At 34.5% G+C, this 16237-nt stretch overlaps 1 protein-coding gene across 2 annotated transcripts in view; it reads right to left on the bottom strand.

Moving 5' to 3' along the window:
* LOC129240742 (prominin-like protein) overlaps positions 1-16237 on the bottom strand; it is a 52214-nt gene that overhangs the window by 27900 nt on the left and 8077 nt on the right. Inside the window, exon 1 of one of the 2 annotated variants that reach the window (XM_054876715.1) lies at positions 9805-10078. The exons of the other annotated variant lie outside the window; for it this stretch is intronic. The gene's annotated coding sequence lies outside the window, so the exon portion shown is untranslated. Of the gene's footprint in view, positions 1-9804; positions 10079-16237 lie in introns of those variants that run through there. 2 annotated transcript variants of the gene reach the window in all.

The raw sequence follows: 16237 nt of genomic DNA, 5'->3' as shown, positions 1-16237 counted from the left end.
TTAACATATGCAAATATGAAATACATAAATATGTAAAAAATGCTTCTCCATTTTTTTATATGTATGTATACAATATATTATACAAGTACACTTCGGATTAACCGGCCAAAACGGCAACCAGCCAGGTATGCAGTCCCGAGGTGACCGGTTAAGAGGAATTGTACTGTACAAAGAAATGCATTGAAGGTAAGAAGTATGTAAGTTTTTCAGCGTTATCATCGTTAGTATGCATGACAGAACACAACATCCGTTCTTGATAAAAATTTCGACGCTTCAATTGAATTGTTTACTTATTAAGATTAACAATTTAAAGTAGAGATCAGAATCGAACATTTGCCGAAGCGGTAGCAGCTCAAAATATATTTCCCTTACAATCCAATGTCAAACGCGACTTTGCTTACTGCTTGAGAGCCTTCAATTCATTTCGTCCACGCTCACACATATTGGTCAAAACTTCGGTGAATTGATGCTATTCTATTGTTTTTGCAATTTCCAAAGACAGAAAACGGTGCAGCATGAAGTTATCATATTTTATTATAACTTTGGAGACAAAGAAACGTTAAATTTTTGCAGTAACATGGTTGGAAATTTTGCCACCGGCAGAGCAATAAATTTATTATGCGATGATCTCCGGTTTACGGCACCAACTGAAACGAACTTCATTTCGAAATAATCCACACCATGGTTTTAGAGCGATTATAGCAGACACTATAGGAGAAATTTGCTTAGAGAAGTACAAGAATTTTAAAATATGGCTAAAAAGGCAAAACGCATTTTTTAATTAATTCGACCTTTGTGCGACATGTATGAAAAATCTGCTTTCATTATAAGAATTAATTTTGCGTAGTGTAAAAATACTTTTTCCATCCATTCATGCATTTTACCGTTATAATGGACCTTATGCTACTTGCTTGTTTACGAACACTTTTTCCATACATATGTATATGTAGATGTTCTTTTTAGATATGTCTGCTAAATTAGCACGAGTATGCGTATATACAATGTATATGAAAATTCATACATACTCATGATTAGTGCTACATGCAAACATACACACATACATATATACAGTTTGGTGGTCATTCACATTGATAAATGGCAACTTTAAAATTGTCACCAATAAAATTACACCCTATAGTTGAACCTCACGAACCGCTTAATAAAGGCAAACGCACACGTATACATACATAAATTCAAATAAACATCAACGCGGAAAGTGGCCAACACGAGTGACCATTCGGTTTTGTTTTTCTATACAGCTGGAGAAATTAGTTCATACATACTATGTTCATGAATAAAAAAAATATTCATGTGTACATCCCAGAGCTATTTAAAGGGTTTTCCAAAATGTATAAGCCCTAGATTGAAGTTACGCAAATGATGCGTCTGATGGCTCATCTTCAATGCTAAGCAGAGTTCTATTATTGAATGTTTTTACTGGCCAGAAATAACTTTTCACATGTCCGTCTAGGAAAACTTAGCTTAACCTTATTTCTAAAAATACTTATACACATATGGCCATACAAATTTGGCCGAGTTTAACAAAGCGCACCAGTCGTTTCCTTCTCGTGCTGACCACCACCAAGTGAAGCCAAGTCCTTCTCCACCTGATCTTTCTCTCTTCCTCTGCTACCACTAGCTGGTAACGCATCGAATACTTTCAGAGCTGGAGTATTAGAATCCATTCGGACGACATAAACTAGCCAGCGGAGCTACTGGATCTTTATACTACGCTATACTAAGCTACCCTAAATGTATGTATAGTACGGTGCCGTAAATCCAATGAAGCTAATTGTTCTATAGTCTGCGTTATTCACCGAAACTTTCTCGCAAACACTCCAAGGGACGTTTGTTGTTGTTGTTATTGTACCAGGATAAACATGCCCCATATACATACATATATACGGGGAATGTTGCTGAAGTGACAGTCGTTGGCCGGATATAAATCCGGGTCGTTCGGGTTACGTAGAACCGACTGTCGTGGGAACGACACCAAGAGACGTTAATCGTATGTTGGCATTGTCCACGCTTCTGCGCCATAAAATAGGGCGGACATGATGAGAGACTTTTAAAATGTTAGTCTTTAACTTTAACTTTCTATGATGCTTTTCCTTACAGCAATACTACGACTCTTACTTTTCAACTTTTTATGTCCTCCTTTCCCTGTGCACATTTAAACACTTGCATTAAGACGGCTCTAACACATGGAACATAAATTTGTTCGAGTATATTACAACAGAGAATATCATAAACAGAGATACTCTTAAGCATGAAGGGACGAATAGTGTGACAATTTCTTTTTTGTTATCTCGTTTACTTTACTAATACTTAATCAAAAGAGAATGCGCATGTGGCTGAACGGTGGGTTAATAAAGACAGTATTTACACAGCTTCTACGTCTTATGTAAATACAAATAACTTTAACTAAAAAATAAGCATTTGGTTTTTAGCAAATTTTCCTTGTTGTTTTTATTAATATTTTATTTTTTCTCATTGTCAGTAACTTTACCATTTGCATTCGGTTTTATATCAGAAGTCGGTTCGGTTTTCAGAAGTTGAAAAAATAAACGTATAATTCGAGAATGACCAAACATCGATTTTTACGGTCGAATCGAAACCGAACTGAACATTTTAAAGGGCACAATTAATAAAGAAGCAATAGCTTTTTAAAAATTCAGTATTTTTATTAATAAAAGGTTCATACATCCCAATCACATTCATTTCAGCTCATAACATACGAGTATAGAAAAAAAATATTCTGTTTTACATGAATACTAAAGTTGAATAATTTTATATTGTAATGTGAAAATATTAGCTTATCGGAATATTCCACTTGCTAGCCACACTCGATGGAGAAGCAGATGATATTTCAAAGCAATAAAAAATGTTAAGTTTAATACCAATATTCAACAATTTTTTATATCTAAAAGCTTTTTTAAGCAAAAAATGTACCAAAATGTTTGGCCAAAGTTCGGGCTTTTTTGCCCAAAGACGAACCGAAACCAAACGGGCCTCAGATGAATCAAGCCGAAGTTCGGTCTTTCTTTACTTATAATAACAAGAATTATAAGAATAAGATTTTAACCTAACGAAATACATTTTTTGAATACCGTTGCTTGCGGAGGAGGAGGAGGATTGCGTTTTCATACGATTGCGTATTTCTACTTAATACTACTACTGTTGGTACAACGACTACTACTTTCTGCGACATGAAAACTGTTTTAATAAACATAAAAACATTACAATTTTATGGAAAAATGCTGTTTACGTATAGTACAAATAATTGCATACAGAAATATGTAATAGTGATAGAAATTCATTCCCACGACAGTCGGTTCTACATTATCAGAAAGACCTGGATTTTATCTGGCCAAGGACTGTCACTGCAGCAGCATTACCCGTGCATGTATGGGGATCGTTTATGCTGCTATAGAACGCTTCATACCTCCTATCGAAAATCGCATTATTTTGTTTTGCACCTGTGCAGCAATGTTTCAGGTTTACTTTTTGTTGTTGTTGTTGTAGCAATATAAACATTCCCCATACTAACATACGGGGAATGCTGCTGGAGTGACAGTCCTTGGGCGGATATAAATCCGGGTCGTTCCGGTTACGTAGAGCCGACTGTCGTGGGAACGTAATTTTTTTTGTCGATTCTTTTGCTTCGCATTGGCGTTCGCTTCGCTTTGACGCTCTAACGCTTTCGCAGCAAAAGCTTTAAGCTAAAAAATGTGTAAATTATATATAATAAAGTTAGTACAATTTCTTATTTACAATAATTAAAATAACTAATATCATACTCATTTGAATTTAACTGGAATTTGAATTGTTTGGAATAATTTCATTTGGTTACATCTGATGATTGCCGGAGCAAGCGAGAAGATGAGAGTTACCTATATTTACGCTTGGCTTTGGCATTGGCTTTGCTTAACTTTTGTTATGTGAACGTCTTCATATACATAAATGCATGCATTCATAGTCAGTTGCCGAAGCGACACCAACACCAAAGTTGTATGTGGACAGTTCTTTAGTATTTCCACAACTTTCGTTCAATAAAAATCACGAGAGTGGGAGTATACGATGCTTTGAATATATTTTTTACGTAAATGATAATATAGAAACAAAATTGCGTCCATCAAAGAGTGCGTGACGTCACATTGATGCAGTTTTGCCAACACTTTGCTCTTTCCAATAAATTTATAGCTTTTTATACCCAAAATGGGAAAATTTTTAAATTTGGTGTTGAAGTTAAACCTACCAAAACTATAAGTTAAAAAAAACATTTGCATATGTAATTAAAAAAAATATTAAAAAGGTTAATCTCGCATTTAAAGCTTATGCTGATAAAATTTCAGTGCTTTTGAAAATTTATTGATTCTTATGAAATTTGATGTTCTCATTTTTTGCTTCTTTTGAGGTTATGCAAGAATATTACATCTTCTCTCAACACTTTTTAACATTAAAACCATCTTTATAAATTGTATAAGGCCTTTGAATCTTCTGAATACGAATTAAAGCCATAGAGGTGTATTCATAGTAGAAAAATAACTGAAGAAACCATAACAACCTTTTCGGAAAAGGAGTAGCTTAACTTGTTGCATAACCTTAAATATAGCAAAAAAGTATTTTAGGGCTTTTTTCAAGAAATTTTCTTAACATAAGTTTTAAATACAAGGACGGACTTTTCGGAATTTTAACGAGAGAGCGATTTGACTTGAAAAGAAAAACAAACTTGGGAAAAAAGTGTAAATAAAGCATAGAGATGTCACATAACACAAATAATAGCCAATACAAACAATAATCGCAATTTCCGACAATGTGACCAGATGATAAATAAAAAGTAAAGCTAAATAGAACTTAGTGAATTATTGAACTAATTGAAAAAAATATGTTTCACATAATTATTAACATCACATTTTAATTAAAGGAGGCTTGAAGAATGTCAGGAAGAAAGAACTAAAACTCCGAGGTTAGTGAACAAAAAAATGACAAATCAAGTTAGGAAAATGATCGCCAATTGCCCCGCTCCGACGTCACGAAATCAGCTGATATTGGCAAATTCGCTGAGAGCAAAGTGACGGTACCACGATCGGCGACACCCAATTATACTCTCAATCATGTATTTTTTACGTGTTTTTACTCCCTCCTCCTCTGAGAACTGCTATTCCGTTTTCTGCCGACTAACTCTGTCGTAAACTATATTAATTGCAAATTTTCGAAAAATTCCGCACACTTTGCTTTTGGTAAAACCTCGAAAATCGAATTTAATAAAATGAGATTAGTGATTTTTTTATTCAGCATAAGCTTCAGACATGAAATTTGTCAGAGGAAAATCGACCCGCGCTAATGCACATGCGGATTTACATATACACACACACAAACTTAAGCAGGCATATAAATTAATTATCTTCACATTGATAACTTTAAAAAAATAATTTTTTCCGGAGCAACTCCGTCTTTATTTCACATGGGTTATAGTCTTTTAAAACTTGTCTAATTTTATTGTGATAGTTAAGATCCTCTACTTGTTTTGCTTTCAATCTATTAATATTTTTATTTCTATCTTTCTGTAATTCCAAAGGATTTGTTGATACTCTTCTTCCGAAGAATAACACGATTGGTTTTTGGTTGGTAGTGGAATGAATTGTGTAGTTGTATTTGTACATGGATTTTTCTAATAAGTCTTGAAATGAGGTATGGATTTTCTCGGCTTTTATGCATCTCATTATTTCTCCTATAGTTGAATGGAATCTTTCTATTTGTCCATTGACAGTACTGGTGTAAGGGGGTGCTCTGAAAACTGCTATATTAAATTGATCTTCTATCAAATGAGTTATTAGGTGTGATCCCAAAGATTTTTCGTTATCAATGACTATTTTTTCGAGGATTCCGTAGTTTAAAAGGATTTCTCTCAAGGGTTGTATTATATCTTGGGTTGCTCTAGAATTGACTATTTTTGCTTGGGCATACTTCGAGAATTTATCTATGGCTGTTAGTATTACTTTTTTGTGAGTATGATAAATGTCGAGGTGAACTATTTGTCCTGGATATTGAGGAATAGGCGTTGATTGTAATAGTGGTTTCGTAGGATATCGTTCGTATTTCTGTTCCTTGCATATTTTACACTGTTTAACGATTCTATCAATTTTCGCTTGCATTTGTGGGAAGTTTCTTAGAATTTGTGCTTTATTTTCGCGACCATTTCTGTGAGCGCGTTTGTGTTCTTTAATTATTTCATTATTCTGTTCTGTTTCGTTAGGTAAGTCTTTCACTATGTTTCTTGCGAATCTTACTCTGTAGTTGCTAAAATAAATTGGGTAAATTTCTTGGATTTTTCCTAAGGTGTTCTCGTCAGTATGAAGGCCATTAATAACTGATGGGTTGAGATATCTTTTCAGAAGATTTATTAAGTTTTGTTGGTTGAATTCGGTTTCAGTAATGATATGCCTATGATAAGTTGGAAATATAATTTGGAATTGATAAGATGACGTTTCTTCTATTTTAAGAAAAATTTGATTCTTGAACACATTTATTGGTTCTTGGGCTATTGGTATCAAATGATGCGAAGAACTAATGTCGCTGTGGATAGTTTCGCTTAGTGAATTATTGTCATTTTCAGAATTTGTTAGATGGTTGATTTGGGGTAGTCTGGATAGGGCATCTGCTACGACGTTTGCCTTTCCTGGTTTGTAGTATAATTCATAATTATACTCTTCAAGGATGGTCTTCCATCGCTTCATTTTATTGTTATTATTCTTATTGCTGAGGGCGTAAGTTAAAGGCTGATGGTCCGTAAAGATTTGAACTTTTCGTGACCCATAGAGATAATTACGTAAATTGTTTAGTGACCAGATGATGGCTAACATCTCTTTTTCGTTGGTAGCGTAGTGCTCTTCTGTTTCGCTTAATGTACGAGATATGAAAACGATGGGCCTGTCATTTTGAGATAGGACTGCTCCTATTGCATAGTTAGATGCATCTGTGGTTAGTTGGAAGGGTTTTGTAAAATCGGGATAGTTTAGTATTATATCTTCTGTAGTCAAAGAAAGTTTGTCGAATGCACTTAAGTCTTCTTCATTTAATGTGATATGAATATTTTTGGATCGATTTAGGGACACACGTCCATCCTCCCCTCTTAAAAGGGCTGTCAGGGGTTTCGCAAGCTTCGCATAGTCCCTGATGAAGCGGCGATAAAAACCAGACAGACCTAAAAATGATCTTAAGTCTTTCAAGGTTTTGGGGGCTGGAAAATTTATTATTGACTCCACTTTTTTGGGGTCTGTTTTGAGACCGTTTTCCGAAATAATAAAACCTAAAAATTCTACTTCTGTCTTTAAGAATTCACATTTGTCAAACTGAATTTTTAAAATTGCTTGTTTCAAGGTATCAAAAATTGTTTTAATATCATTAAAATGGGTTTCTTGGTCTTTACTGAATATCACAACGTCATCGATGTAAGCATAACATCGTTTCCCTATGTGATCCCTTAAAATGTCGTCAAGAGCACTTTGGAAAATAGAAGGAGCATTCTTGAGACCGAAAGGTAATCGGGTGAATTCATATTTCCCATTATTCACCGAAAAAGCTGTATTCTCTATATCTGATTCTTTTAAAGGAATCTGATGGAAGCCGCTCTTTAGATCGAGTACTGAAAAGAATTTACTCTTTCCAAGTTCTGAAAGTACTCCATTTATTTCGGGTATTGGATATTTATCTGCTATTGGTCTTGAGACACATCGGATAGAGATAGTTTTTTGTATATACTGGGGTTCCTGATGTTGTTTTGTTTTCACGTCAGTTTGTAAACGTCAGTTTTTCGTCTGGATCGCTAAATAAAGATTTGTAGTTTTCTGTTAATTTTCTCAACATTGAGTTTTGGATTGGGGTCAAATGCTCTGACCGTATATTGATTGAATTCACATCCTGTGAAATCTGTTGCTTTAGTTTTATTCTTAAACAGTTTTTAATAGTCATATAATTGTCTTTGGTGTGTATTATTGCACCTAATTCTTTTAAAGAGTCGTTTCCTATGATGGCGAGAAATGATTTTAAACTGGGTAGAATAAAAAATTTTATATTGGATTCTTTTAAGTTAAAGAGGTTTGCAAATGTGTGGTGGGTAACATCGATATATCCTCCTACTGAATTGGCTTTAAAAGGGGTTTCATTTCTAATTTTCTTTTTTATTAAACGAGGTTGAACGTAGTTCTTGTTAGAACCAGTATCTATCAAGATTTTTATTATCTCTCCATCGCTCGTCCTGAATTGGTTCTTGAAATCGGGTTGGTCGTCTTCTTCTATGTTATAGTTCCTGATAGGGTCGACGTATTCGGGTAATGTTAGAGTGTCTTTGTAGTATGGCGTGTTGGTTACATCTTCGTAATGTGTTTCTATATTAAAATTGCGTTGACGTTTATCCTGTATTGGTGGTTGCATTGTTGTTGGCCTTTTTCCTTGAAAATTTCGATTCGATGGTGGCCGATTCATATAGTTTACTCTTCTTGTTTGTAGACTCTGGTCTACTTCCATAGGCTCTGGTTTTTGCTGCGGTTTTGGTGCAAAATTTCGAGGTGGTACGAATTGTGGACGATTATTATTGTTTTGGTTAAAGAAGGGTCTTTGGAAATTATTATTATGGATAGCATTATTTTGGGGTTGCGGGATGTACGCTAACTGAGGGTAAAATGTTTGTTGTCTTTGTGGGGTTGGCTGGTTGAATCTTCTTGGTGGCACTGGTGGTGCTTGGCTCTGAAAACTTTTTCTATTGTGGTTATTACAAGCGTAGTTCGTACGGTAATTTTGGTTTTCGAGTTTTAAACACAGGTGGAGTGCTTGTGGTAAGTCAACAGGTTCTCGCATTCCGAGAAGGCGTGGAAGGTCTCCTCTTAGTCCACGTATAACGTGTCGAGGGCTTTATCCCTATAAATTTGTGTAAGGAGGCAGGTTGCTTCATGAGATATGTCCATAAATCCTATTTTATTTAGTATTAGAGATAGATGTTTGTAAACTGTTTGGTAGTATTCTTGTATAGATTGATTGCCTTGTACTAGGGTGGTCATTTGATATTCTAAGGTTGATATGTCGCGTTTATCTGCGTAATGAAGTGTTAGACATTTAAGTATGGATTTCCAATTTAATGGAGTATTGTATGACTCCAAAATAGCATCAGCTTCACCGATAATTTTATTTCGAATGACACTTAAAATGCCATAGAATTTTGGTGTTCCTACAGATGGTTCGTAGATCTTAAGGATTCTTTCTACCGATTTCTTCCATGAATTAAATTCATCTTCTTTTCCTGAAAATTCCCTTATAGACCTGACAATGTCCGGTATTTTGTCTAGTTCGTTTAAATTATTAAGATGTTCGGGATTAATTATTTGGTCCATCCCTATGTCTTCTCTGTTCGTGTTTCTAAGAATGTTCGTTACAATATTAGTAATAAATTCACTGAGTCCGGGTATAGTATTGGGATTTGGAGGGATTGGTATGTTTGGTGCGTTAAGGACTGGGGGCCTAATGAGGTTATTTGGGTTACTCATTTTATATGTAATTATATTTTGTTTTTACAATATTTTCACTTTTATTTCGTATCCACTTTTCTTCTTCGCTTTCTTAATTTATTTAGAATCCGCAATAATTTTTATTCTTTGTTAATTTTTCTTTCTCTAGAAATTAATTTTATTTTCCTCTAATTAATTTTACTTTGAAATATTCCTTTAATTTCTTTTATTATATTTATTTTTTCACAATATTTTTATTTCTTTTTCACTTTTCTTATTCGCTAAATAAATGTATACATACCGCAATACTCCAACACAGGCTTCTGCAGAGGTCCTTTTTGCAATTTTGGCAGCTACTGGGGGTCTCCAACTCGTGTGGGCGTCTGCGAACGAATGCTACAGAACAGCAGTACGGGTGTCCTTATACAGGAAGTTGTTGTGGTTTATTGGAGTTTTCGGCACATTTGTGGTGCGGCGAGCTGCTTGAGGTCGTCTCGTCTTAGGCACTTAAAAATTGAAGCTATTTGAGGTGCGGCGAGCTGCTTAAGGTCGTCTTAAGTACGCAAAAATCAAAGTCATTGTAATTATTTGAGGTGCGGCGAGCTACTTGAGGTCGTCTTAGGCTTTTGACTTGCTTGTCCTTTTTACAAATACTCGCGCCGAATTCCTCCTACCACGTTGGGCGCCAATTAATTATCTTCACATTGATAACTTTAAAAAAAATAATTTTTTCCGGAGCAACTCCGTCTTTATTTCACAATTGAAAATTATATACTGAACTTTACAAAATTTCTTAAAGCAAATTTAATCTATGCATTCCCTCATTCTCCTGTTATACCGCGTGACCATATTCGCGGAATTTCACTTGTTGCCGTTCACACGGTTTATTAGACATAGCGTCAGCGAAAAGATCGAGCAACTGAGGTGGATCAACTTAACGCGGAAACGTATGTATATGCATAAATGGTATTTTTCAACTGCGTTATCAGGATAAACTTTGTCACCTCTTGGCTTGCAAAAATTTGGTATTTCCAATTACCGCAGAGCCATAGCCAGTTCCATCTATAGAGGATGTGATTTTTTTTTTTATTTGTAACTCGTTTGTTTATTCCGAGACGATAATAATTATAGCAATTTCAAAAGAGACTGCGACTTTTTTCATTCCAATATAATCGATGCGTTACATGCGAGACAATGCAAACTCAAAACTTGATCCAGGAAAACGAAATGCCAATCCCTAATTTACGGCCCAGCATTAAGTTTATGTGTATCGCCTTTTTTATAATATATATTCATTTAGCGTCCCTACACTGATATTATAAAACTTTTCAAAGAAAGGAGAATATATTGTATAAAAAAACTGGCCAGACACATTCTTTTATTCAAAAAAGTTGTATCCACAAATGTTTTTTTGCCCCGATTACGTTCAGGACGATCCTCGATATTAGCAACACCAGCAAAAGCCCACCATTTCACCAATCCAGATTGCTAAAAGTATAAAACGTAATTTTAAAAAGTCAACGTGCATGGACTCCATTGGAAGTTAAATCCCCTGTAATTAAAGGTGTATTGTTGTTGTTATAGCAGCAAAAACATTCCTCATACATGTACGGGGAGTGCTGCTGGAGTGACAGTCCTTGGCCGGATATATAGTAGTAAGTCCGGGTCGTTCCGGTAAAGGAACGAAGAAAATCTGATATTGCTGATCTAGCTGATATTGTAAAACTTTGATTGCTTTAAAATATGCCCAAACAGCATCGAACAACGAACAGACCTAAGTACCGTCCTATAAAGCACTTATGAGAAGTGCTCAACTGAAAAATACGCCAAAGCAAAATTTCCTCAAAGAGAATACTCCTTTCGAAATCCTGCGAGAGCAAAGGAGTCAAGTATCTTTTAACTTACAAACTTGGTAATTCAATGCAGCCGTTTTAAAACGTAAATGCTATCAAACAGTTATTGAATTTTATGTAAAATTTTAAATGAAAATCTTTTTGTTATTTTTTGTCCTTGTACGTAAACTCTAAGGATTTTTCTATTACATGCATGTTTAGCTTTGTAAAAATGCTAACTCAATGAAAATAAAATACTTTAGACTTTAGAAAACCCCTGTGAAAGTGACTTTACCTAATTTATTTATTTAATCATTATCACGTACGCATACTTTTATGCCAACTGTGTATAAAAAGATATAGTAAGCTCTTGAGTGCGTAAATTAGTAAACATATACGTACATACTCAGATGTTATACATATATGTTCATACATATGTATGTGAGCACCCTGTAGCCATATGTACTAGTTATAAACTACCTCTCAGAATAAGAGTCGCAGATCCAACTAGTCAGTCAACCGTCTTTTTTCATACGCCAACTCGTATTTTTACATCGCGATGTACTACTGATAGTTGTCAGATTTCGATTAGAAATATATAATATCAGTCTCATACTAGTTCAAAATATAAGTAAAAAATACCAGTCCAATTATGAACCAAAACCTCCAATTTGAGATTAAAATGGTAATTAAAAGATAAAATAAATTCGTGAATACAAAATAAAAACCTTTTTATTAAGACTAAAACATTACACTTCTTTATTTGCCAGCCTTAGATTTATTATTTGCAGCCTTAATCTTACATTTTCTATATATTGCAGAGAAAAATAATATACCCCATTAATTGTCTAAAAATTATCATTCCAAGTTTAATTAAACGCATTTTTTGTACATATTAACCAAATAAAAGATTTCAAATACAATAAGTAATATATTTTTAATCTTTTGAAATTATATTAAATATGTTTTTCTTGGCTAAGCAACGATTTATGAAATTGCATACTTGTTATATAGTTTTAATGGTTTACAACATGTCCAAATAAAAGTTAATTTAAAGGTTAAACTCAAATAAAATAAGCAATAGTAAATTGTTGTATAATTGATGCAAATCTGGTCATTTGCGGACTAGTTCGAATTTTAAAGTATGATTCAAATTCAAACAAAAAAAAGTTGGTTATCTGCATTTTATACCGAAATATGAACTCAGACGTCAACCACACAAACTCAATACAAAAGAATAAGAAGCAATGAAGTCTAATCTTGAGTGAATTCTGTTTAAATATTTTTTATATAATATAATATATACTTATAAGGATGTATCTATGTATCTATGCTCAACATGACGTGAATGTATGGATTTTAGTAAATACAAAATAATACGAGCATTATATATTGGAAAATTTTAACAATTATTTTTTTTTAATGAGTTCTAACACATTTTTTAAGAAAATACACTTCATTCCTCATTCAAAACTACATAAATCAAAGGTTCAGACAATATGCAAAATTTGGAAAAATTCAACAAATTTTCTTAATTTCTTGAATTTCCATTGATTTTTGATATTGTTTTTAATTATTTTCTTTTTTTTTTTTGCAGATGGTGTTGGGCATTTCCTTCGACATAATAAATGCTCACCCTTTATTTGAGCTTCATGGCCTACAAATAATGTACATATAGGGCTGTTTTTTTGTTAGGCTCCAAAGCCAAGTGGCTGCCCGAGTGGTAGACATTTTCAAAATCGAAGACCATGCAATACGACTTTACGAAGTCAAATTAACACCTCATTAGTGTCTCTTCATTCATTTAGCTAAATGAATTTCGAAAAACGTAAACAAAACATTTCGGTGAATACATTTGTGAATTTTTCACCTACATAAAGTTTAAAAATAAATAGAAACGAGTGAAAAGGGAATTGGTGGTGTTGAAATTGCAAGTACATACATAAGTTGGTGAAAAGGAAATTATGTTAAAAAAGTCTCGATTACCGCAGCAAAGTTCACCGGCAAAGCAACGGCAAAATGCGGAAGTTGGTTGGAAATAATTAAATAAATAAAATTAAAAAAATAATAATAACAAATTGACAAAACAGTTCATCAGCTGTTTAATTGCAAAATTTTACTGTTTTTCTGATATTTTTCGTTTGCCACAAAATATCTCTCAGTTTTTCTGTTACGCTCTCGCAGCAAATTTTTACTGACGAAACTAATGCACAAATCTAGTATAAAAAACTCTATTTCCAGGAGTACATTTGTTTATGGCCACTTAACTGCACGCTCACGCTCAATGGTAATTTTTTGCCAATAAAGGCAACAGAAAACCAGTATGGCTTCTAAAAAAGATTCGCACATTCAAGGTAATAATTTTTTTATTTTAATTAATAAAAGTGGTGACTCATATTTATTTTTGCTGGCGTTTTATTGAATTTATTTTTGTTGCAATAAAAGTAAGTAAATTTTATATCCATTCAATTAGTTGCTCACATTTCATTCATCTTACAAAATATTGGGTTTACATTCTTTCCAAATCTATCTGGTGGAAAAGAAGCCCAGACTGAGTGTATTCGTATTTTAAACTATTTTACATTTTTGTTAGATTTGCAGGTAGTTTATGGTGAATAAAATAGGCCAATGTAGAAGTAGATAGTCGAAATCTTGAAGTGCATAGTGTCATAGTTACCCAGAAATAGACAAGTAGTAGACAACTTTCTGAGTATGAATATGAATAAGTGCAAAACGTACACTTTTAACCCTTAGGAGCATGGTGGGAAGCCAGGTTCCCACCTTCTTTTTTCTCAACTTTTCTCTACAGATTTGATATTTATGAAAATGGGACCGAGAAAATTTATTTATATGATAATCCATATATCAAAGAATGTAACTGAAACTAAGAAAATTGTTTTGCGTGAATTTATAAACAATTACAGATAAACAAATTGAAAAAATCGTCTATTTTCAGGAAAAAATTCATTTTTCAACAAAGTACATAATGTATAAAGATGGGACATGATACTATAAGGTTTTTGGGGTTGCTGATTACGAATCTGAGGTCAGATTTGAGAAATTCAATATGGCGGATACAAAATGGCGGACATAATAGGACTATGGATAAGTTCGTGCGGTTTTTTTTCGAAATTTGAAACTTTATTGACGTAAAATGGTTACAAATTTAATATTCAAAGTATTGTCCATCGCTTGCTACTACTTTTTCCCATCTTTCTGGCAATTCACGGATTCCCTTTGTGAAAAATTCGGTCGGTTTTGCCGCAATCCACGAATCGATCCATTTTTTGACTTCATCGTAATTACGGAAGTGCTGGTCAGCCAGGCCATGTTGCATCGATCGGAAGAGATAGTAATCGGATGGCGCAAGGTCTGGACTATACGGCGGGTGGGGTAGGACATCCCATTTGAGCGTTTCTAAGTATGTTTTGACCACTTGTGCAACATGTGGCCGAGCATTGTCATGTTGCAAAATAACTTTGTCGTGTCTATCGGCGTATTGCGGCCGTTTTTCTCGCAGTGCTCGGCTCAAACGCATCAATTGTCGTCGGTAGACATCCCCCGTAATCGTTTCATTCGGTTTCAGTAGCTCATAATACACAACACCCAGCTGGTCCCACCAGATACACAGCATAACCTTCAGGCCATGAATATTCTGCGCCGACGTCGATGTTGAAGCATGGCCAGGGTATCCATACCTTGCCCGACGTTTTGGATTGTCATAATGGACCCACTTTTCATCGCCAGTCACAATTCGATGCAAAAAACCCTTTCTTTTGTGCCGTTGAAGCAGTTGTTCGCATGCCATAAAACGGCGTTCAACGTCTCTTGGCTTCAATTCATACGGCACCCAATGGCCTACCTTTCGGATCATTCCCATGGCTTTTAAACGTTTGGAAATGGTTGATTGATCAACTCCCAAAGTTTTTGCAACCTCTTCTTGCGTTTGAGCCGGATCTTGATCGAGCAATTCCTCCAATTCGGTATCCATGAACTTTGGCGGCGCACCCTCGCGTTCTTCGTCTTCCAAGCCAAAATCACCACTTTTAAAGCGTGCAAACCACTTCTGGCACGTTCGCTCAGCTAGAGCATGCTCACCATAAACTTCCACCAAGATACGATGACTTTCGGCTGCTTTTTTCTTCATATTAAAAAATTCCCCGCAAAAACACATTATTTGGCACGAAATTCGACATTTTCAAGTGTGGTAAAAATATTGTTGTTTACGCTTCAAATAAAAAACTTATACTGACGTTTGTGCCTTACGACAGTAGCTCTCCAATGAATGTTTGGAAATGTGGATCGATGGAATAATAATCAAGTTACGCCATCTGTTGTAAAACCGCAAGGAACTTATTCATAGTCCTATTATTTTTTGAAAAATTGTTGGATACTCACCAAGTTTGATATTAGGGAGTTTTTGGGTTCGCTGATTACGAATTTTGGGTCAGATTTGAAAAATTCAAAATGACGGATACAAAATGGCGGACATATTTTTTGAAAACTTGTTGGATACCAAAAACTCCCTAATATCAAACTTGGTGAGTATCCAACAAGTTTTCGAAAAATATGTCCGCCATTTTGTATCCGCCATATTGAATTTCTCAAATCTGACTCAAAGTTCGTAATCAGCGACCCCAAAAACCCCCTAATGTCAAATTTGGTAAGTTTCCAAAAAATTTTTCAAAAAACAGGTCCGCCATTTTGTATCCGCCATATTGAATTTCTCAAATCTGACCTCAGATTCGTAATCAGCGACCCCTGAAACCCTTAAAATTACATGCAATCATAAAAGCGGTTGGTAAGTAAAATGTGTGCTTCAAAGGGTTAAATAATAAAAACCGCACAACTCGCTTTGAGAACTTTTGTACTACACACTGAGAAAATAGATGTTCACAATTT

This window comes from Anastrepha obliqua, chromosome 3 (assembly GCF_027943255.1).
Source record: "Anastrepha obliqua isolate idAnaObli1 chromosome 3, idAnaObli1_1.0, whole genome shotgun sequence".
Taxonomy (NCBI): Eukaryota; Metazoa; Arthropoda; class Insecta; order Diptera; family Tephritidae; genus Anastrepha; species Anastrepha obliqua.
The sequence above is the reverse complement of the archived record's forward strand: the minus strand, read 5'-3'. Positions and strand labels throughout refer to the sequence as shown.